Raw genomic sequence first — 25,701 nt, 5'->3', positions numbered from 1 at the left:
TTTGCACCTTAGATTGTGCTGCTGTGTGAGACGTCACAAATTATTGTGCTATAGACTTTGTGAACTGAATTTAACTTCTGAGTTTTCGGCCAGCTGCACACGACTGGGTTGGATTTCGGTTGCGGGATCCCACAGCAGAATCTGACCCTGTGCCCAACGTGCGCCCGTGCGTACCTCTCATTTCTTCTTCTCTTCTGTACTGCAGATGGTCCACACAGTGAGCCGTCGGACATGCGCAGTACAGATTTTATTTAAAATCTGCTTTGCCGTGTCATTGCCTAGCATCGCAATATCAATTAAGGAAAGGCCACGAATCGGGCAGCTATCACTGGCTTCAACGGAAGCCGACCGCGCAGAGCCCGCACAAAAATAGAACATGCTGCGATTTTTCCTCCATGAGCAGAAAATTGCAATTGATTTCTGCTCATGTGCAGGAAAAAGCGCTTTTTCGTAGCATGTAATGGACAGTATTTGCTGTGGAATCTGTAGGCAGATGCTAGCTCCGGATTCTGCAATGCAAATTCGACCGCGTGCAGTCGGCCTTCTGCAGTCAGAAACGACTTTGTTCCATTTATTGTCCCCGAGACGAGGGACTTGTTGACTTCACATATTTCGGGCAGATCCGCCCAAGTTGAACTGTTTGTCAATAAAACTTTTGAGCATCATACAATGTCCGACTACACAGGTTTTCCTCGGCAGTTCCACTGGATCTCCCAGTCGATGGGGTTCTATAAAATGAGATAAAATACCGCCCTGTGCCCGATTAGCTCGGGCATGAGAGCCTAATGTCCCTGCTGCCTGAAACAAAGTACAATGACTCCTGCCCGTTACCGCAGCCAGGTGCAAACTGAGACAAGTGACTCTGTAGCTCCCTCCACATCAGTGAGTGCGGATTCCCAGCCAGGGTCTCAGGGAATTCTGCGCCTTCCCTCAGGTCCTCCCCCTCCTCACTGGTATAAAGAGGGTTGGGGATAGAAGGCTATAAAGGGATTAACTTGCTGCAAGACATTGAGGTATCTGTCACTACAGCTAATCACAGGGATCATAGTTTGAAATTGGAATTTCCTACTCAAGGAGACCCTGAAACAGAAGTGGAGGTGGTGATTGCAGGGTCTGTGCAGCTCTGTCCTCTGGTGCAGATTGTGGTTACATCAATGATATATCAAGATATGAATGTCCCCTGACCACTAATCTCAGGCTGCTGCATGAATGATCAACCTGCCTTAGAATGCAAAGTAGTGAGAACAGGCAGATCTGCGCAGCAGCAGGACCACAACTCCCAGCCTGGGGTGACATGCTGGGACTTGCAGTGACACAACAGCTGGAGCACTACTGCTTGTTGCATCCCCCAGGGCTGCTCCCCTGTGCCATGCATGAGCCAGGTGTTTGTACATTACTATTACTATAGTGCTCCCAGGAGATGGGCATGTGCCAGGGCGGCTGTCAAGCTTCTGCAGAATACTGGGCAAAGCTGACTGGATCCAGAGCTGCCGCCCACCTCTTTATACTATGCAGCCCTCCCACCTCATCCATCTCTAAAGCCCCCGACTCCTGTATCTCTGTGTAGTGACCCCCCTGCACCAACCGTATGCACGGTGTGCCTGCCTGCGAATACACACATACAGCATCTAGCGCACTGCCAGCAGCAGGAAAGGGGTTAAACATTAAAGGACGTGATTGCTTTTGGTGGTGCAGCTTTTAACCACACAGGAATCCTTGTGTAACAGAGAATTGCTCTATTTTAAGCAGCACTTTGTCCCTGCGGAGCTTCGTGCATTCTGCTCCGTCTATACTGTCTTCTACACTTACTACATTGTATCCATTTGCACCATATATTGTATCAGTGTGATCAAGTGCAACAAATCACTGCAAATCAAAGCTTCACAACAGACAGGTCCATGGCCATAGGAGAAATACAGAAGGCATCTACAGGAGATGCTGCTGCAGTCCTGATTTCCTGCAAGTGGACTGAGGGTGGAAGCATTCAGCAAGATACCTTTAAGAGCAAGCAAAAAAATATCCAGGGAAAGGTTCCATGATTTGCATGTTAAGCCCCTCCCCTCAGTGATGTCAATGGTGGAGAGGAATGCTAGCTTGTACAGTGCTGAATTCAGACAGCAGGCTGGAGCTGCTCAGTGCTCATCATAGACTCTGAGGTCTCCTCCAGCAGACACATTGTCACTTACAGCAAGACACAAGCATCATCCCAGCTCTGGTGGTCACCTAATAGTATGAAGGATCTGCCTGCAGGGATCACCACCAGATCACTTTCTTCTAAGGAATAAGATCTGTGCAATTGCATCCTTTTCTGCAATGAAGCTTGACATCTCAACTTGTGAGTAGACTTTGAGCCTTGGGAAGGTAGCACACCTGCCTTGCTGTATGGAATTGCATTGCTGACAACTGATCTGATCCCCATAAGAAGACTCAGCCAGAACTTTGGATACTCTGTGTGGTTCAACGAGGGATCCAGCCTTTTGCTGCTGGTGTTGCTGGGGACTCGCATGGAATGAAGAAGGAGCTATTGAATCCAGGGTTAGCAGTGAATGGTTCAACTTGCCAGCGGAGGGACTGCTATCATTATTGTAAATGATGCTCTGGAGTTGCTGCAGAACTATCACACCACCATCTATGCCATACAGGAATTAAAGGTAAGCCAGGAGTCACAGGGACAGGGTGCCCATTCAGTGCCAGGGCTTAGATACACCAACTGGTCCCTGAATTAGGATTCTGAGCGCAGAACTGTCAAGTCACATGAAAGTAAGCCTTGTTCTTCACATGCAAATCCAATTAACTGCTATTGACGAGTGGATGGTGATGCTGGGGTTGTCCATCACTTCCATGTATTGCACATGCAGGTGGCTGGTGAATGCTTCCTCACCTCTCACTAAATGTGTGTAATGTAAGATTTTACCCTCCAGCTAGACAGCTGTGCTATTGCCATGCAGAGAGGATCATACATAGCATCCCTCAGTCAGTGCTTTCAGTCTTAATATGTACCTGCATCTTAAGAGCCAGGTAAGGAGAGCAATAGCCCATTGCAACTTGTGTGTTGTGTCTTTATTCCCATTTAGTGGCAGAGCTGGACTCCTTGTCAGCTGGAACAGACATGAATCTCTAATGGCCAAGGGGATTGCAGTGATGGGTTGGAGTTGTACATTGGTCAGGCAGGAGCACTTGGCTGCAGTACTGATAGTCAAGCAGGGAGTGGGGAGCATGAAACACTCTAGGGGCACCTGGTGATGTGAAATACATAGGTGATCATTGCATAAGGGGAGTTAAATGCAACTGGTAGAGGAAGATACAGAGATACATGTCCAGGCTCCACCGATGCTAAATAGGAAACCTGGAGCATATGTATCTGCAGTGGCTTTAGAAGGTGCAGGATATAAATAAATAATCTATTTTCTAGTTACATTGTGTAGATATTTATAAATAGATGAGGGCAAAAAACAACATGTACATATAATAGATGTGTGATATATACAAATAATATATGGATGGTGTTATGGACAGTGCCCTGAGCTGCTGCCATGTAAATTCTACTGGGCACTTAGGCTAAAGATGTGCGGTATTAAACATGCCAAGCCAACTGCAGGAGTGGAGCTAGTTGTAGTGCTGAACAGTTCTTGTATATTTCAATGAACAGACTCTCTGTTTAGCTGAGCCCATTCTTTGAGCATCAACGCAGTATTATTATGTTGAGCCACTGGAAAGCAAGTAGAAAAAAAATCTATCCTCTGTCTGCAGTAGATGCATAGCCAAAAATGACCATCTGACAGCAAAATGCCAGTAATGTGTAAGAGAAAGGGTCCATAGTGAGGAGCCGGGTTATACGCAGTCAGCGACAGAGGAATTAAAGTATTAATATTATTATTATTGGGTATTAAAGGAGCCTGGCTATGTGATGCCATCATCCTCTGCAGGGTGATATTGATTAATGTCTGTGCTGTAGATATATTCAACACGCACAAGTAGTGTCCAGGTAAAATCAATTTCAGAATAAAACGTTTTGCCACAGTTGCTTGAGTCGTACATAATGCAGACCAGTGCTCTGCATCAATCTTGGAGGAAGCTTTAAATTTCCCCGTCTAACAGAATCAGTCTGACAACAAATATACATCTTTCCATTGGGGCTCCAGAGCCGTAAACTAAAAAGAATGGCTGTTTTAAATTGCAACACAAACTATTTGTGGTTGTCACCGGTATCTATCTATCTTCCCATCTGCAAGGTACACATAATTCCCCATATGTTGTCTCCATAATTCATGACACCAGGATACATGTCATTACCTATCATGCAATAAATCCAGAATGATGATGATTTGTTCTAGGGAGGTGAGGAAGGAAGAAAAAATCCAGTCAGGAAATGTGAAGATTCCAAGATTTATCTCACTTCTCCTCGAGTGCCAATTTCCCACGCAGAGTGTTCCTACTTAGTAAGACGCATGGGGTGTTTGAATTTGGAAACGTGCAGGCGTCTTGGATTGTTCAATGAGCGGAAAAAATAAGAGATGTGTTGTTCCTGGTAGGTCTTAAGGAGCTGAGAAAAGAGATATTAATTTTGGGCTCTGCATATGGTAGGGTTACCGGTTGGGATATTGTTGGTGTTAGTCTTCTAATTGTGGACGTTAGGGTTGTACACTATAATTCTTGGCTGAAAAAAGCTGAGGGAACCTTTCCTTGCTCCCATGTAGTCTTCTAGATTCCTCAAATGCAATCTTTGAGTTGACAATGTGAACTCAATTTTCCCTTCTTCATCAATGTGCCCACCTTGTGCTTCTCAGAATAGGCTCTTTCTTCGGTGGAAGGTTGAGAAGATGTCTATTTTATGCTTGAAGGATCATTTCAATGCAATGTTGTGCTGTCTGTTCTGTGAGATTGGTTTTCTTCTGCGGTAGAGAAAATCAAAGATCTGAACCTGGGGTCTTCTCATACATTTGTATTCAATGTAGAGCAAAATAATGAAGAAGTTCATGAGCGAAGCGATTTCTTCAAAGGTCATGATGGTATTAAGGGATCATGTATACTGAGATACAGTAAATGGCTAGTGGAATGAGGTCGGTATTTATGGTTGATCTGTGGGTGCACTAATCCCAACTTTGCTATGGTCCCCAACATGTTTATGACTGAAGAACACTTCTAGATTAATCATATGAGGAAAATTAGGTGGTTAGTGGCAAAAACTATGGGGAGTCAGCAAAGGAAAAGATAAGCAATATTGTTGCAATGATGTACAAAGCTCCCAGCATCAGGCTGAGTTACTCTGGTGTGTAACAAGACTCCATCCCTGCTGCTCACCTGGTCCATGAGTTCTCTTAGAACCCATCAGACTCTACTACAAGCTACATCTTGAGATCTTTGCTCCTTTCCGTCTGTAAGGTTTCAGGAGACAGTCACTGTTTTTGGAAAAAAAAGTGTAAAAGACAAAGCAAAGTTTTTTCAATTATGTCTTGTACATTATAGGGCAGATCCTTGCCAGAAAATATAAAAAGCTTCTTCTTGCTTTGGTCCTTCAAAAGCTTCTGTTTGAGGATTTAAACTGCCCTTGTAATTGTTCCCAATGTGTAATGCTGCGAGTAAGGGCTGGATTAGCAGGTAGTATATTTTCAAACTAAGGGTCTCATAGTTGTTGCCTTTTGCCATCTCCAGTATAAATCTAAATAGGCGATTGGAGTTTTGTATTCATTTTTGCTTTTTCGGAGTCCGTTGCAAAACACCCTGGAGACTTTGAATGCCATTAAATGATATAGACTTGCCTTCTCTTAGCCATTAATCATTAGATCAATGAGATTAATTGACATAATATCAAGTTGGCTGGGGATTTGGAAAGTGGGCAGTGCAAGTGTTGAGTGTATCACTTTGGAAATGGCACCTTCGCCCAAGGTCAAATGTGGCGCAGCACAAGAAAGTCCCATGTGTGTCCCACTTACTACATTCACCTATACCTTGCTTGACATTTGGCTACTAAATAGCTCATGTGGATTATGCACAATGGCACAACGTCTAGTGTGATGGAATGGAAATGGGATTTCCATTAATGAGCATTTTGATACTGGTTTAGGGTTCATTAGTGCACTTATTTCATTACTAGACATTATTAAACCATTTCCTAAGGCAAGACTCTTCCTTCATTTCCAAGTACAATAACCAAGAAACGATCTACTATTGGGGTGTGAAACTGGTACTGCAGTCATTTACAGATGTGTTGTTATAGGCGAACACATTGATTTTGCCTCCTCTGCAAGATATTATTTTTCTCATTAACAACCATGATCATTTAGTAAATAAGTTTGTGTCTTTGCTCAAGAGTGTGGAACAGGGGTCATCCTTGGGGACACGTCTTCATATGTTTCACCATTCGATAGGCCTAATGAGCAATTAGCTGGTGTATGTGCAAAACTGGTAGGGAAGGAGAGAATTAGCAGAAAATGTCAATGTGGTCTGCCCCCCATAATAACGTTTGTCGCTTTAATGTCTCTACAGTGTGGATTGTGATGCATCCATGCACAGGCTATGGCCATTGACCGTATTAACATTGAAACCCTGAGGATCAGATCTAATATTTGATTCTAGAACTGGACCGAAGAATCCAGCCATAGGGCTCCACCCTTACTGTTAATCTTTGTAATAACCTTTGCTCAAGACATGATAACACCAAAGACTGATCTATATCATTAGCATGATGGATTTACATGCAGTTTTAAGACTGCAAAAATAAACACGCCCGGGGGGTGTCAGGAGCTGGTGTTTAGCTCTTACAAGATCTTGTGATATTTGGATGTATTGAGCCAAGACATTGTTTTGGCTGATTGACAGCTCTGGAGTCAATCTACAGATGCAGCAGAGCTGAGTTTATCTTCTGGCATATTTCTGATGATACCAGGATACGTTTCCATAAGGTTTTTTTTATAGGAATGCAGGCAAAACTATTGACTTATTTCATCTCAATGAGCTGCAAATATGTATCTCCTTAGGGTTAGGTGACATTGAGCTGTAGCATGGAATGGGATCATTAAGCAGTGGGACGATAAACATCATTAGTGTGGGAATTGAGATCTTGATCCATGTAAAATGTATTGACTGATATGGTTGTTTCCAATAACTAGTAGGGTTAATGGCTTGATGAAGGAGGTTGGGTTCATATAAAGCAGTACATGAAGGAATGTTTCTTGGTAAAGGTAAATGTCTAGGAGGGAAGACGGAGGCCAATAGTGAAAACCAAACTGGGGCTCCTACTGCCTCTGATTCATGTCATTACCCACTTAATTTTGGGGCACAAGATCCCATTGTTTAATTTCTGCACACACATTTCCCATACGAAGGGAAGTTGAGTGACACAAACCTATGGCATTGCTTACATGACTGTGATTGTTGATTGAGGGAGCTTTGGGTAGGTTCATGCAGCACATAGGAAGGGTAACAGTATCAGCTTGAGTGGCCCCCACTTTCATATGAGCCCCATGGAAGCTCTATGGTCTGCATTGATGGTATATATAGTATGTCCTAGTAAATGTCTCCAAGTATATATGGCGCTATGCAAATAAAGATTATTATTTGGTTGGGGAAGGAGTGTCTCATCCTCCTTACATTGTGATAGTACAAAAATCTACCTACGCAAAGTCCTGCTGGGGTTTGTAGTTGCACAGAGTACAGACAGGCATACGCTGCCCACCTCTGGTCTAAATAGATAATACATCAGCGGACCTTTGATACAAAGTCACCCGATGGATGTTGATAATGGGATTCTGGACTAAAACGCGTCATGAATGTATTTCTGTGTTTTTGATTCTGCGATTATAGTGAAGCTCTCGGGGTTTGAATTGTCTGCATGTTCATTGTTTTCCTTTATTCACTGGATCACGATGAAATAACAAAGCCCTCAGTGTTTTTTTAGTCTTGTAGATGGGAAATAATTTAATGTAGAGAACTGCATTGTAAAGTGCAGAAAATAAAAGGCCGGGCTGCCGCTAAGTATCTGATCTATTGACTGTTCTCTTGTGGATTCTGGAGCTGTTTCAAGCTGTAGAAGTTCATGTAACATCTCCTACCCCATAACTACAGCATGACCTCTTATCAGCATTACTAATTACCACCCCCCACCCCCCCCCCCCCCCCCATCCCAATTGGTCATGGGCTTTGGTACTGAACCAGTCAACCCTCCGACACTCCTTGCTGCCTATACTGGTTGGCTATTATAAGCTGAAGACTAGGAACCTAATTGTTCACCTTTCAATAAGTTGCTCACATTGGATAGGTAACGGTAGGAGAACGGATTTATCTACTTGACCTGAGTTTCTCAATTTCGCAAACGCATTTGCAATGCTATGATCTGTATGATACTCTGAATTTGATCATTTCGTGATTTGTTACAAAGTATAGTTCAATAAATTAACCCATTGTGGGACATCACAGAAGCTTAGTGATTTGCAACACTGGGGTTCTGGGTTCAAGCTCAACCTGGAGAACATCTGCATGGAGGTTGGATGTTCTTCTAGATCTGCTATGGGTTCTTGCCCACGTTGCAAAAACATACTTATGGGGTTAACAGCTTCTTATGAAATTGGTCGTTAGTTGCTTCTGTGATGAACTGAATAATGAAAATTTCTGTACAGCAGTTTAGAATATGTCGGTGCTACTGTATATAAGCAGAAAGCAATATGGGCAGTGGGGGGTCAGCAGTTTGGATGACGGCATGGAACAATTTGATTCTCTAATTAGAATTTTTTTTTTCTTTTTGCGAGAGGAATCAGAATTGAAAAAATAAAAACGATCATTATTATTGATTTTAAGTTACCTCTAGCATAAACGCTGTCAGTACGATATTACAGACGGTTGTAAAGGGCAGGGGGGTCGCACAATTTCCAGAAAAACGGAATCCGAACTGAAGGAGACTCTGATCTTGCAGCATTGTCACCGCCTTGAAGTCACCGTTACATTTCCAGAATTGCGCTCTGCCTGTCTCTTAATTCTTGCCACTTGCCAAAGACCTCAAATGTAAAGCTTCACTTTGTCAAGACAAATCCTTTTACCCGGGAACACACAGAGAATTTACACTGTGGCAGGCGGCGCAGCCCATAACGCAGGTCAACGCTTTAATAAGTAGGAGTGATTGCCAAATGAGACATCAGGAATAGAAAAAAAAGGTTTCAATGAATCAAAATGACATCCGGACTCCAATTTATCAATATAGTGACCCCCTATTAGATGTGAGTGTAAGGAGGATAATTGGTAGGAAGTCGCAGTGAAGAGACAGTGAACAATGCCGGTGCGGAATTAGAGGATCTTCTGGATGATAATAGAAAGGGGATATGCGCTCATATGTGCATCTAATGGCTTATGGGATCTTAAAGGGACGCGACCAACTAATATTGAAATGGAGAAGTAGCAAGTGGCAGCAGAGATACTTACTATCTTTAGATCCATACATTACATTGTTTAGCGCTGATTTAATTCCTCAACGTTATAAGATATAGCACTATATTCAAAATATATGCTGTAGATACAGATATGTGACATATGAATGATCACATACACCAGTGAGAACTGTTTCTCCTTGTGTAGAGCACCCCGGACTCATGTAGATGGCTTCTCACCCAGTCAACCAAACCCTGTTATGTACTGATGAGGGGCGAGAACTGTCTATACATGGATACTCTGGTTTGGCTTACATCCTAAATCCTGTTGCAAGGCTTGATAAAAAGGTCAAATATTGATCATAGGGTAGCTACCATTCCAGTAGGTGGCGCTGTGTAGGATTATTTAAACACTTATTTGCACATCCACTAATATAACAGCAACTTTTGCTTACAGAAAGCACTCTTTGAGCCCTGGTGTATTGACAGTATAGCACCCTAGCATCTATCATATGGCACCCTGACTATAATAATGAAGCATTCTTGTTCTGTTCTCTGTCTATAGTTCGGCTTTGCTGCAATGTTGCAGGAGGGCGCTCAGCTCCTATAAGCCTGATTGTGATCTGGAATGCTGCTGCTGAAATAAGTTTGGCTCCTGCGTGTAACATGTGATGGAAGAAGGAAACATCATGGTCCAAATTGGAATTTGTTGACCGTATAACCGGTGCAACAATCCATTTTGGGGTTCCAGCCCATTCATCACGTCATACCCCCCCCCCCCCCCCTCATTTATGTACAGCATCACCTTCTGAAGAGAATTTAAAGGGAATACGTCAAAAACCTGAATATTTCCTGTTTAATCTCTGTTCATTACTAATAAATGGACATTTGCTTAGAACTGTGGATACAGGGGGCTCAGACGTTAGTATTGGGGTCATGGGCTCGAATCTGATCATGATCAATGATAATGCTAACCCCTCATATTGATAAAAACTTCCTCCTAATCCCATATCACCCGGCTTCTGACAGCAGTCTGTCCAGTTGTCCTAACTGCGATTGTTGCCTTACAGGTGCAGCAGAGTTGGGTTTGTCTTGTGGTATAACTTGACATATTAACACTGTGTTATCTGGTTTTCCACATGACGGCAGGTAAACCTGCATATTGCAATATCTTAAAGCAGCAGCATAAAATACAAAGTGCAACAACGATTTCAGCTCTGCTACATTAGTAGATATTTGTTGTAAAAGTCCCTGAACCTGTAAGGATACAATGGATACAATATAACTTCATTTATTCTGTATTGATGTTATTTTCAAGGAAGACTTAAAAGAGGGGCGAATGGGATAAATTCCTGAGGACATCCACCCCCCACTGGTACTTTGGTAGGGTTGGGGGGCTTGTTGGTATAATGTAACAAATAGACATGCTGCTTGTTCTTGAGCCCTGTATGATGGCATTAGATGCTAGTTGGCTCATTAGTATCAGCCTTTTTTGTTAGATATTCTCCATTTTTCTGCTTCCACTCATTGTTTTGTTCCAATCCTCATTGTGTTAGCTTTCTCTTTGATTATCTGCACTGTACAATATGTACAGAAATCATTGACTGACTATGGCGAAAGATAGAATGGAAACCCATGAGGACAATGAGGGACTGCGAGAGAGCAGTTCAGGGTTAGACAAGGACGGGAGATGTCAGGAACTTTGTGAGCCTGCAATATAATGCATGTGTGATCCTCTGCAATCTGTTACTTTGTATCATGGGCTTTTATCTATATGTCTCCAGCAGTTATAGTGTTAAGAAAACAGTTTTAGCTCTTTATATCCTTGGTGGTATATAGTGCGGGATCATCATCTGCTGAACAAAGTCTAGTTAGTCATAGACTGGTAAATATAACGGTGATGTGTATTTTATATTCATATTATTACTGTATTATTAAGAAGCTATACGGGGTGCAGTTAAAGAGCCGGATCCAGCGCTATATGTCACTACCAGTGTACTAGAATAATAGCGCACTAGAATAGGAAGGCATGGATGCACTGCATTAGGGTATGGCGCACGGTCCCTGGGGGCCCGAGAACATTTTGTGTTGTGGCCCCTGTAAGACAGAAAAACCCAATTGTAAAGCTGAAGAGCAGCCTGTGAGAAGCGGAAATCCACTTTCCGAGTCTCCCAAAGTCCTGGGGGACCGCCGCTATGACTGTAACTAAGGAAAGTGTACTGGAAGTCACCTCCTTCTGCTATGATAGGAGCGGATTATCCAGGAAGTCGTCCGCCGCCGTCTGCAGGAGATTCCGGTACCGATCCGTGTTGAGAGTCTCTGGAATGAACACAGGTCCAACAAGGCGATTGCGCCAAATTCTAACCCACATGTCGCACTGAAATTCGCATTATCCTCTGATTGGGTCGTGCTCTTACTAGTAATCTGCATTACATCTGCACTGAATTGGCGCTTCGCTGTTCACTAACACGGTCCTGCAATGATGGCGTCAGCCCTGGACTGCACTGTCACATGTCTCCATGCATGCATTGTAGCAGAAGGACACTTCCAGTACACTTTCCTTACTTCGTTCATAGCGGCGGTCCCACCGGACATAGAGAGACTCGGAAAATGGATTTCTGCTTCTCATATGCTGCTTTGTAATTGGGTTTTACTCTCTTACAGGGGCCACAACACCAAACTAAAATCCATGTTCCGGGGGCCCCCAGGGGTCCATCTACCATACCATCATGTAGCGCACCCATGCCTTCCTATACAAGTACGCCATTGCTATGTCACTATAGGAAACCAGCAGTGAAATATATTGCCGGATCCGGCTTTCTGATTCCACCCTGTATATATGTGTATGTGTATATAAATAATATATATGGTGACTGCCAATTTCCTGTTATGATTCTACGAGCAATAAAGTCTGTTGTGCAAAAAATAGAGTGCGCTCTAGAGAACGGCTGTCAGTCGTTTCTATCATTTTTTCGAAACATTGAAATGCAAGATGCAGAAGCGTCTGCAGGGTGATGACCCTCCCAGGCGAGAGATAGGGATCCTTTTCGACATGTTGCCCCACATTTGTAACAGCTTTTATTTCTCCTTTTTTTCTTGTTTTTTTTTTTTTAGTTTGTTTCAGTTTTTTATGGTTTTAGAGTTTTTTGCCCTTTTATAGCTTTGTACGTTTTGTTCTTTATGAACATCAATTATTCACAAATCAGTCATCCACGTGGAAACATTTATTTGTGTACAATTTTTACTTAAAGATTTTGTCAGAATCAGTGATTTGCCTTTCTTTGGTGCCGGGACAGTTTGAACTTTTATCAGAGCATACTTTTTTTTTGGAGCGGGGGAGGAACATTCTTTTTACAAAGTGAATCATTGCCAATCTGCCTTGCCTACTGTATGTAAGGATATGTGTCTATTATGCATGAAGTAGCAATAAAAAATACATGGGATATGCTTCTCCTTATCATCTAATACTGTGCAGGCTGCATTACCGCTGATGACCACAGATGGAGCTGTTTCATTGGAGTCTACAGCTGATACTCAATATCTCGCGCAGTCACATCATGTAATATGTGCTGTGAAGTCTGTATAACAAGACAGGAGTAAAACTGAAGTACAAAGAAGGCGTTAATGACTTTTTTTCTCTTGCGCTTCCCACGTGCATCGAACATACTGCAGTATGATGTAGAATACTCCAGTATTCTAGGAGTAGTAACTTTGTTGACTAACTAGAAAATGCTAATAGTTTGCAGAGCACAGAGGCCCCTCCATCAGTCAGATTGGACATTCCTGCAGCTAATGATGGGCGCACCCACATGACCATTTGTTAGGCAATCAAATAGTTCCTACAGCATTAAAGGTCTGTATGGGGACAGGGGGCCTTAAAGAAGCTTTAAATTTCCACTGATTAGCCCTTTACTCCTTCCTGACGCAACTGTCATTATTTCTCTGCCGGAAGCCGTCTTGGTGCCACTTTTTTTAAGGTGTTAGATTCCGGAAGAGCTCCCTCCTGCATCCTGCTGCTTATTTATACCCCATTCAACCCACCACTAGGGGGTCGGGGGCTCTTCAGAGATAGGAATAGGTCTGATGGGGTTAGTTCGGGGTTTTGGTTGACCGTTTTCGCTCTGACATCTCGATGCGGGTAGTCCATCAGACATTTTATTGAACCAAAACTGCAGCAGTCTACCGTGCTTGATCTGCTCTGGTGGACGCGGTGCCACTCTGTTAGGATGCCCAGGATCAGTTCAGCAATAAGACACAAGTACTGAAAATGCCACTTTCAGGGTCGGCACCGCACTGCACTTCTCATCTTGTGCGCTCACACAAAGCCCGTCTCAACTCTGCTCTCTCACACCGCCGCACCACTTACTTACAGTCTCTTTTCCTACCAGAGCAAACAACCTCAACCTTCACATTTTTAAAGAAACATGAACTTTAATAAAAAGTTGGCTGCTTCAACCTCTCATATACCACCACCGAAACTATATGCCCCAAGTACCCCCTGTCTTTAAGACAGCTAGGGAGGGATGTTCAACAGAGGAACTGCACGGAAATGCAAATGACGTCATTAGTACCACCAACCAACTGAAAAAATAAAGCATGTGGGCTAATTTTACTGTCCAAGCTGTCTCCAGCCGCAACCTTTCAGTTAGCCGATCGGAGGACGGTCCTTACATACTGTTACCAACTCTTTAGTGAAGAGCCAACTCCTTTCACTTGAAAGCCCTTATGCCCTGGCTGTGTCACTTCCCCTCTGCCCTTGCTCTTCTGGCTGTCCGCTCCGGTCCTATACGCTTCACTGGCCATGTAGCTATGTACACTATGTTGACAAAAGTATTGGGACACACATAGAAGTTGATGAAATTTGATTTTATTCACATTTTCCCATACAGTGTTGGGCCACCTTTGCCCTCAATGACTGCTGTGACCCTCCTCAGCCGCTATCCACCAAATGTCTATAGATGTGTGGAGGGGCTTGACTCCATTCCTTGAGGAGCGCTTCAGATAGTGATGAGGGGGGTGGGGTGGGGTGATGGGGTTGTTGGACGTGAACGGATACAGGGTTCTAGTTCATCACAAAGATGCTCGATAGGATTGAGATCCGGCCTTTGGGTGGCCAATGAGGATTGCAGACGTGAGACGAGCTGCTCCTCAAACCAAACCTCCACACTAAGTGCCGTATGGCATGGTGCTCGTCATGGTAGAGACATGGAGTTGTACCCAAGTATTGTCACAGGGTAGGTGATGCCACATTGTCCAAAATGTCCCTGTACCCATTGGTGTTGAGGGGGGACTTCACTATAACCAATGGCCCTAGTTCACCCCAGCAGAACCCCCCCCCCCCCACACACACACACACACATCATAACAGAACCTCGTCCAAACTTCACTGTTCATACCATGCAGTCACGTAGAAACCGCTCTCCAGGCAACCGCCACACCCAAGTGCGACCATCTGATCGGAAGATGGTGAACTGTGATTCATCTGTCCACAACACTTGCTTCCACTCAGTTGCAGTCCAAAAATGACATTCCAAACCTCATCGCAGACGTTGTTGCACATTGACTGCTGTATGATTTCCAAAATTAAGAAGTCATGGCTCTTGGAAGGAGAGGACGAAAAAAAACATTCTGGTCCTGAAGTGGTTAATTACTCTTCTAATTGGGGTATTAGCTGTATATAAGTAAATGGCAGGTGGGTACTTAGTGATATCATTACCTCTCTGTATCAGCCATGATCTGCAGTGTCCCCCATATACAGCTAACTGTGTATGTTTGTAGCTGCTCAGCATTGTCATTGCCTCCCTTGTCTGAAGCCGCAGTGATTTCACGGTTCGTATGTAGCTAAACCACAAAGGCCAACAAAACAGCAGACGCTTTGGCTTGATAACGTCGGCACGGTGGCAACGGGTCTACCCAAATAAGTAATTACAGATGGCAATTGTCCAACATAAAAGTTTAATTAGATGATTCTGGTTGTACATTATCGTTGGCAGGATTAATATTAAATGCATCGGGACTGGAAGTGATTGATTTCAGATCCAGGCAGTTCAGCAAACTTAAACAAACTTTTCTGCCAGCTATGCCAATGAGAGCGTTGTCATACAGTAAGTGATGCCAGGTAATGATGTTCCTGTAGGGATGGAGAGCACGCACTCACACACATTATCAGTCTTCGTATTGTATCATTAAAGCCAACATGCACTTTTATATGACTTCTCAGAATTAACTGCCATGTGGACACAAGGAAAGCACTACATCTGACCATTAGATGGCTTTTATCATCACTTTCCCTGTCTACAGGCTCCATCTGTATTTCTCAGTCTTCCATGAGCTGGAGAGTATAGAGTGCTGCTATGATTCACTATACATATAGGAAAGCGGGATCTCTCCACTATCTCTGACCTAATGGGTGTAGACTACATCTCTTATTTCTCCTTAGGGTGCGGGCAGACGAGCGCATAAACGGCGCGTTTTTGCGACCAAACGTATATACGTGACCATCTGAGGCAATGGTTTCGAATGTATTCGTTCACATGGGTGATTTTACGGCGCGTAAAAACGGCAATTCGAAAAAAAAACGGAACATATGCGACCGAAATACGCGCCAACGCATATTCGATCGCCGAAAAGACCGTTTGCAAAGTAGGAACAAACGAAAATACGCTTTCTAGCTCTGGTCGTGATCGGTGAAAAACGATCGCTCGGGCGATTATACGTTGCGCTCGTGCGAACGTAAATACGCCTACGCTTGTCTGCCCGCACCCTTACACTGCACATATAAGGAGCAGGACCTCTTCTTCTCTGCCTCCTTGAGCTGGTGGGTGTAGACTGCTGCTATGATGTCTTCTACACAGTGCATTTAAGGAACTATGAAGTCTGCTCCCTAACTCTCTGTAGCACGCACACACACATAAATAACAGCATCATGAAGGAGGTTATACAGCAGTACTGAGCATGTAGCTGTGATTTAAGTAGCTGTAAATCACTTATTATTTGTTCTAGCAGCATCTGTGTGCATCTCGCCCTCCAGCATCCTCCTCCTTCTACCCCCTTTCTCTCTATGGATTTATGTGAGCAGCATGAGTCATCACCCTCTTAGACTTCTGATAATCTCTAATAAGAGACTGGCATCACTTGCCGCAATACGAGATGCGCATGCTCAATCTATCCTCATCATCCAATCAATGTCCTGCATTCACTTATAAAATGATATTCCACTGGCTGGGTGAACGACTGTAGCATAAATCAAATTTTTTGTCTTTTTTTAATTTTTTTGTTAGAAATTTCCATGATTTTTTTTCTCTTAATTTTCAGTGTCTCAATCTATAATTAAATACAAAGCCTAAAATTCAGCAGCTTTCACCCTGATCACTAATCCTAATAATCTGAAACTTATTATTCTGTAGAGAAAATTTCTCAGATGTCATCTCATCATCACAGGCAGGATTACACTGAGAGGTAACACCTCTATATGGATAACAGAAGATCCACCATTCAGAATAGTTGATGTCACAGCTCACCTCCTCCCCTCCCTGCACAGGTCACAGAGCATGTCCACAACATTCCCCTATAGAAGTCTGTAAGTGATGTCAAAGCTCATCGCCTCCTCTCCCTGCACAGAGCCTGCTCAGATTCCTTTTCCATAGAAACCTATAGGTGATATCACAGCTCACCTCATCCCCCTCCCTGCACAGGTCACAGAGCATGTCTACAACATTCACCCACAGAAGTCTATAAGTGATATCACATCTCATCCTGCACAGATCATGCCCAGATTCCTTTTCCATAGAAGTCTATAGGTTATATCACAGCTCACCACCTTGCACAGGTCACAGAGCATGCCCGCAACACCCTCCTATAGAAGTCAATGGGTCTTCCCTTGTCCATTGCATCTATGTCCGATGAAGCTGCTGTAAAGCATGTTTTTAAATGCTGTTAACTGCTGTTTTGGCAATATGGCCGCCTCCATAGTTATGTATAGGCATTAGGCAATAGAATAAAATATCTACAATCAGAAAATATAAAAAACAGATGAGAAAACTGGAAAATATTTCACTTATTGGTTTTAATTAGTAAAAATAAACATAGGTGATACATTTCCTTGAATTCTATGGTTCCTTGTAGCTCGGAGTGTTACTATCATCTTACCTTGTAGCATTGCTTCTTTTATGTTGATGGGACTTCTAAGACAGATAACCGCATCCTCTGCACGTCTTATCGTAAACCGTAGAGATTTACAGCGGCCAGACGTACGGTGGGTTCTGGCGGTCGCGGAGAGACCTGAATGTAATAGTAATAAATCCTAATCTAAAGGCTGATAGTCTTATTTATGCATCCCTGAATATCCACTATTATCAGCATCTCTCCAGCTAAATGCACCGTTCGCCGTCTTTGGCCCGAGCCCGTCCGCTAAAACATCTCTATAACTAAGTGCAGAGCGACTAAGTGCAGAAAACCGTGAACACTTACCTGGAAACCTGCCTTCAGCTGTTATAATGTATATTAATGCAGATACCCAGCAGCTCTCCACATAATACCCGTGTAACATTCTGTATCCTGGAAGCTGACAGGCCTGGAAACTAAAAGCATGCATTACCGAAAGGTTAAAAGCTCGGCGAGCTTCTTCCGGTCCTCTGTGTCTCGCCACCAGGAGCCACCATCTTAATGAATCAAGTGCAATAGCGTAATGCTTCCGACATTCACCTTTTAAGATGTTGACTGACAATACCAGTTAGTCCCGGCCGGCTCGCTCATGACGTCACGAGTTATGGCTGGAAAGGGTTAACGCGCCGCCACATTGCACCAGCTGCCTGAGTTACTTCTATTAATAAGTGTGATTCATAGGATTGTTCTAGATGGAGTCGTGGAGAATTCTGCGTTTAATAGTCGGAACAAGATGAGGGGATTTTACTTGTTTTCTTCCAACTTAACCCCTTAATGACGCAGCCCGTTTTTCTCATTTTCGGTTTTTCCTCCACACTCTTCAAAAACCGAAACTCTTTTTTTATCCATCGATTCAGTTGTCTGCGGGGTTGGGTTTTTTTGTGGGCCGAGTTGTATTTTTCAATGGTTTAGTGTCCCATATAATGTAGTGAAAAACTTTTAAAAAGTGGAGTAAAATGGGGGAAAAAAACAAAAAAAACAATTCTGCCAACTTTAGGGGATCTTGTTCTTCTGGTGCACACATTGCAGTGAAAATTACATGGTAACTTTATTCTGTGGGCCGGTACGATGACCACAATACCAAATTTATAAGTTTCTTATTTTTGCTTTATTACCATTAAAAATAAAAAATTCTCTGAAAAAAATACAATTTTCTGCCACCGTCTTCTAACAGCCATAATTCTAACTTTTCCATCAATACCATAGTATTGCATTATAGCACAGTCTATGAAGGCATGCCATAGCATTTGGGGGGGGGTGGGGGGTGCATCCCTTAGGTGACTGCTGCGGTCTCTCCACTATATGCTAGGCACAGTGCCATACATTTCATAGTGGCAGTGCCTAGTATAGCGACTCAATCCCATTCACTAGCATGGGACTGAGCTGCACTTAAAGTGACCCTCTGGTTTTTGGACAAATCTTGTCTTAGGACGGGGAATGGAGGCATGTTACCTTGTCCGTTCCAAATAGCCGACGCACTCTTCAGACCACTAATCCTGGCAGTGCATTGGTAGTGTCAGACTGGTAATGCACTATACCGTGTGATCACCACTTCCAAACAGTCACAGTGTGCATCAGGGAGTTAGAAAATTGCTGTGGCCATGTTGGATGGCTAAAGATAGGGCCTGAAAACGGAAGGTCAAAGGGACAGTTGTAGGTAATAACCCCCCCATACCCGTCCTCCTCCGGTCCTGGGACAGAATTTTATATGAAACTGGTTGCTTTAAGCCAAATGATGAAGGAACGTGAAATCACAGGCTTCAGGTCGCATTTACACGGGTAAAAAAATGCGCTAATTTTGTGCGATTGCAAAATGCACAAAACTTGAGTATTGTGATAACCCTTTATTGCCCATTATTTCCTATTGGGGCAAAAAAAAAAAAAGAAATTACAACGCGCTCACATGTAGATGCGATTTTCATGCTAGTTTGACGCAATTTTTCTATTTTGACTATTGAAATTCCATGCGATTGTTACGCACATGCAATGCCTTTTTCTCACAAAGCTCACCGCAATTGTAAAAAAAATCGGATGTTTGAGAATGCAACATTCATCCGAGTTCCTGGGACTGATAATGCACGCATCCGTGTAAATACAGCCTGAGATGAGGCTCACGGTTTTCACAGACATGATCAGCAAAGGGTCCCGAGCAGCGGACCCCCACCATTCTGATACTGATGACCTGCATACTTTGTTGCCTATCCCAGTTCGAAAAAGTTGGTGTGTTCCTGATCCGCGCTCCCCGGCCCGGCATGTACGCCTCCTAATAGTTTTGTTTAGCCAAACTTTGACATTGTTCATAATGTACAGGAATATTTTGCATCTATTATGAAACAAAAAAAAAAAGTTATACGACGGCAGTTTGCGGCGCGGCAGCGATGGTGTAAGTCTTCATGTTTGTCTTTAATGAGATTGTTGTAAAGAATTATGTTTTGCTATTACTCGCAAACCCTAAATAGTTTCTATAATATAGTTTACAAGGAAAGCATTTTACTAGATTAATATATCTCAAATGATTCCGCCGCCGAGTAAAGAGAACAGGTAAATGAGTTAAAGCCGCTGGGAAATTCTCTACCTCTTTTTTTTTTTCCTCCCCCCTGAAGAATTTTTTTTTATTACAGGACGGGAATATATCTGCGGCGGGATCGTGTCGCACTTTTAAGCTCTGTTTAAAATCTGTAATGAATCCGGAGAGACGACTAAAAAGGTTGTTACTATAGAAAATGCATACATCGCTGCCGTTAAATAAAGGCGAGGGGGGGGGGGCAGACTCATTTCCATCGGGGGCCACATCAGCATTAGGGTCACCTTCAAAAGGGACGATTGTAATTGTAAGACTGAATTTTAGAGGTTTATATTAAAAAGCAGGTTGGAGGGGAAAACAGACGGAACAGGGACAGGTTCTAGTCCAGAGCAATTAGGGCACAAGTCCTCCAACACAGACACTTGACTCTAAACTGCCAGGTAGGCAGAGAAAAGGAAAACTGATGGGAGTCAGCAGAACCTGGTGAAAGGCTCCCGAATAGCTCCAAATGGTCCCCACTGGCTATAATAGCGTGCATTCTGTTTCTGCTCAGCTGCCTACCATTTTACTGGAAGAAAAAACGCTGCATGCGGCGCTATGTATTTCGTGCCAGATCTGCGACGGAAGCTCCAACCAGAGGTTCCAACGCAGATAAGAAGGCAGCCTTACAGAATTGGGTCTTTGGAAATATTTATAGAGGTGGATGCAGCTCCTAATCTTTAACATTAGGGGGAGCCTCAGTTTATTAAAGGAACTTTCCCATTAAAGGGGTTGTCCAGGGTTAGAAAAACGTAGCTGCTTTATTCTAAACACAGCACCACCCTTGTCCACAGGTTGTGTCTGGTATTACAGCTCAGCTGCTATACACTTCAATGGAACTGACTTGCAATACCATACACAACCCTATGGACAAGAGTGGCACTGTGTTTGGAAAAGAGCAGCCATGTTTTTCCAGCCCTGGACAGCCCTTTTAAAGACATATAACACCTCTCTGCAGGTTAGGGAATAAATAACTGATCGTTCGGGGTAGGGTGGAGAGGGAGTGGGAAGGGAGAGAGAGTTTAGCAGAGATGCAGCTAAACTCCCTCCCACCTCCCTTTTTCGGCAGCCATATCCCGGATGGAAGATAGTTCCAGAACATCTGAACTGAGGCATTAGAAACCAATGCCTCAAATGAGTAGTGTATATCAGCCAGCCGTTAAAATTGGGCCGATATAAGCTCATGTGAATTAAGCCTCAAGGTGGTGGCTGATAAGTATCAGACAGGGGGCTGCACTGCATGGCAGTGACTGCAATATACAGAGGAGACCTCCAGAGTATAACAGGCAATCAGGTGAGGATGGGGACCGTGATGGAAAAATGTGTTTTCTCTGGAGTGGTCCTTTAATGGGACACTTCATAAAACCCCCTTCACTCGCAAATTTTGGCTAAAGCCAGCTTTACATGACCAGGTCGGATTCCACATGTGGGGTCCAGCAGGGGATTCCGGCCAGCGACCCTGAGTACCTGATCATTCTGTAATGTGAGCGGCTGCGGTGGCTCGCCGTTGGTCATGCACAATCCTTTTTTTTTTTTAAGTTTGTATTTTCCGTGCCGTCGCTGAGGGAGGACGTGGGTATCCGTGGCCCGTTAGCTCTTATTTTCGCTTTTGCACGCATTTTGCACCTGCTAAATAAACACAGCATGCGCTATTGTAGTGTGCATTTAGGAGTCTATGCTGGTGTGCAAATGTGCCTCCAAAACCCGCGCGATTGCGTAATACACTGCGTAGTTTTGCTGAGAAAAGAACACATTGGGGACCAATTAGAGTAAATAGCTTTTAACTCAAGGTGCGGCTGTATCCTGCTCCCATGTGATTGGCCCCAGTCTGCATGAAAAGTACCGTAAAACATGCAGATACGTGAGCGATTCTGCCACATTCACAGGAAAAAAATAGCATTTTGCACGTACGCTCGTGGGAAGCGGCCGTAAAGGGAAGCACCGGCGGAGATACTGGGTGCAGATAGACAATGTACAGTGTTGTAAATGGACGCGATCGGGATTTACATGAGACAATTAGTAAGACTTTAGATTGCCTATGAATAATCTGCAAGTAGCGCCGGATGTTGCCTGGCGAGTACTTTGAAAAATCACTTAATAACAGAAAACTTGTTGTGGTTTCTACCTGATTAGATTATAAGCCCAGCGGAATAGCAGTTCTGCAATCTCTGGAAATACACTTGTATGTAATTAGGATGGAAGTGCTGAGAATTGCTTTGATTAAGAGATTGTCATACACAAAGCATATGGAAAACCTTCTGTTTTCCGGCCATTAGAATCCACCTTTTCATGAAGTCGACAGAAGATTCCGGACTTTTCTGTAGAAAGAGTTTTGCGTCTTCCCGTCGTCTGTAATGACTTTCCTCCACCATGTGTTGTTTCTAGTATTTGATCAATTATCTAAACATCATGAAGTAACGGTGACGGGGAAATTATCAATCTAATTTAGTGCACACTGATTCCGACGAGTAACTTCTTCGGGTCCAGACTCCTTGCTTAGACTTAAAGGGGCCTTCCAGTCAGTGGATAAAATTACAAGTTTTCACCCGTCCACTGAATGGTTGAAAACTGATATTTCGGTGGAGTTCTGACCACTGGGACCCCCATCGATCCCGAAAATGAGGGTTCTAACCCTCGCTCCACCCCAGTGCATGTTCCCTTCTCCCCTTTCTGTAGTACAGTAGTGAATGGGCTGCTGGTCCTACATACTGAGCAGCGACTCCATTCACCTCAATGGTGCAGACAGGTAGCCGATTGCTGTGTTTGGCTATTTTTGTCGGCCCCATCTCTGTCTGCTTCATTGAAATGAATGGAGAGGCAGGGCGCATGTGTGGCCGCAGCTCAGTTCATTTCAATGGGGCAGACAGAGTTAGCCGAGCACAACCCTCGATTACTTCCATCAGTCCCATTGAAATGAATGAGGCGTTACTGCTCCATTCAATTTAATGCGGCTGATGAACGGGTATTTGCACCATTGAACTGAATGGAGCCACTGCAGTATATGTGCAACCTGCCGCCCATTTTTCACTGCACCACAGAAATGTGAACTGTAAAATAGGGGGGACATGGGTCCCCCATTCTTGGAATCAGTGGTGGTTCCTATGGTCAGACCCCCGCAATCTATCAGTTTTCACCCATCAACGAGTGAGTGAAAACTTATGATTTTATCCAGTGACTGGAATGCCCCTTTAAGGCTCCCAAACACCTTCAACTCAGCTGAATGATGTGTTTAGGGAGGTAAGCTTTGACAGCGGCTTATCTTCCACAGAACAAAAAGATCTGGTGTTGAAATTCAACTACCCCGATTCTTCTTTTGCACATCATCTGTTGGGTACAGTATAACAAATACCAAATGTACTCTATAAATTCTCATCTGTCAGAGGAAAGTTGAGCCGTCCCCATACACATCTGAACCTGCCGATAATGGTGGGGCCAGACTACTACCGTAAACTCCAATGTGTATACAGACCTTTAGAAAGATCCAACTGAACATCTTCTGTACATACCAGGAACTCTTAATATGACTAAGGGTTCATTTACGCCACAAGATTTATTTCCCAATGAAGAGTGATGATCAACGAAATCAGCGGTCGCTAACCTGGACTTTACATGGATCTATTCAGAAAGTATGGAGGATGAATGATTGTAATATCTGATCATTCATTCCCACATCCCCATGTTTACACATGGAGATGTGCTTCCAACAATAATGATGCGATCAATTGACGAACAAGCATTTGCACCCGGTGCAGCCTTACACAGCCTGATCATCAGGAATTGGGCCATGTAAGAGGCCCTTAAGATGAGACCCACATTGGTGATAGATGTTAGATGTAGTCCCTTAACACTTGACAATTTGATAACGAGGGACGATTAAAGTAATCAGATCTCGTTTATTGGGCCGATTTAGAATGTATGGGGGATGAACAATCGTATATAAGATCCCTCATCCCCCATATATTCATCATTATCAACAGCATATCCCTCGTTCACATGGGAAGATGTGCTTCAAAAGATATGATCAGCCAATAACCGAGTGCTTACTCATTTGTTGACTGATTTGGTGCAGCTTCACATGGCTCGATGATGGGGCAAACAAATATTTGTGTGAGCATTCTTTCCTGATCATTGGGGCATGTTAAAGACCTTATAAATTTGCTTAGTTTCCACAATTTTAGACAACTGTCCTAAGTATGTGGGTGGTATCTGATATCTGCATACAATGAACTTAGAGCATCAGCCATAGATATTAGGTGACTCATTATGACTGGTTAGAGTAATGTGTGACAATATCGACATCAACAGACTAACCCATGAAACCAGATAATGTCATCATAGTCAACAGGCGGCTAACCCCAAAACCCAGATGATGTCATCAGATTAAATGTCAACACAGAATAAATCAGGCTAATCCAAGAATGCGGATGATGTCATCACAGGCAACAGGCTAACCTATGAATTCATATGATTTCATCAGAGTGAACAGACTAATCAATGAACCTAGCTGAAGTTATCAGACTCAGCAGACATAGCCATGAACCCAGATGAAATCATCAGAGTCAACGCAATAACCCATAAACCCAAATGATGTCAAGGGTTTACTCTGATGACATCAGCTAGGTTCATGGGCTAGCCTCTTGACTCTGATGACATCTGGGTTCATGGGTTAAAGTTTGTTCACCCTTCCATTAAAGAGCTCAAAGAATCAGCCTTATCTATGAATCCAGATGTTGCTAACGTTAGATCATCATTCCAATTAGCTGCGCCTTCTAGACCCAGAGATTACCATGCTGGTTGACTTAAGCGGTATATTATTAACTGGTCTAAAGTATAGTTAACCAATTATAATGCAATGCTTAAATGTTACCTCGATCTCTTCTACTGATGGATCCATATTGATGGAGCCAGTATAGGGATGATTCTGTACAGAGGCAAACCTTTACCGCCAGGTATTATCCTTGATAAAAGACCTCAATGTTGGAGGTCTACTAGTTTATATAACTTTTGGACACTAATAAACTTTTGTATGCCACTGGCTAGAAAAAGTTTGAATAGGATAGATTTTCTTTTCCTCAATGAATCACCTTACTGTGAGTCATCAAATAGGAATCACAAAAAGACAAGTTATATACATTGTATCTATGATCAGAAATCTGTTGGCATATTGGTACAGCTGCGGTCAGAAGAATGTATTCACTCATCTCAAAAATGTTTCTATTGTCCTCATTTTAGTCTCTTAAAATAACAACGAGGCTACCTGTAAGCTGATCCAGCTAAGCAATGTACATTTCTATAACATCTTCAGACTGTGTACAAAATGTGCGTCGCTGCGGGGCTCAAAAAATTTTAAGGTAACGTCCAAGAAGCATAGATAATTGCATTGCTGAGCGCTAAGTTGATCTACCACATTAATAATGTTTTCATTTTCTTAGTCTTACCTTTGGACATTTACTGTTCAGAAAGATTAAATGTTCATCGGCCTAGGGTGGTGAGCTGTCAGCTTGGCTTTCATCTGACAACGCGAATAAAAGATAAACTGTGCTGTAGACTTCTTATTCTCTGCACATTTGTACTCATACATGTATTTCTCCAGAGGACATAGAGGTGCACGAATCACAT

At 43.3% G+C, this 25,701-nt stretch overlaps 1 protein-coding gene across 1 annotated transcript in view; it reads left to right on the top strand.

The window, feature by feature from the left end:
• Positions 1–2,133: 2,133 nt before the first annotated feature.
• PCDH11X (protocadherin 11 X-linked) overlaps positions 2,134–25,701 on the top strand; it is a 1,234,289-nt gene continuing 1,210,721 nt past the window's right edge. Inside the window, exon 1 of the mRNA XM_066582088.1 lies at positions 2,134–2,651. The gene's annotated coding sequence lies outside the window, so the exon portion shown is untranslated. The remainder of the gene's footprint in view (positions 2,652–25,701) is intronic.

The sequence above is a fragment of the Eleutherodactylus coqui genome, chromosome 10 (genome assembly GCF_035609145.1).
Source record: "Eleutherodactylus coqui strain aEleCoq1 chromosome 10, aEleCoq1.hap1, whole genome shotgun sequence".
NCBI lineage: Eukaryota > Metazoa > Chordata > Amphibia > Anura > Eleutherodactylidae > Eleutherodactylus > Eleutherodactylus coqui.
This window is presented reverse-complemented; position numbering and strand designations above follow the sequence as displayed.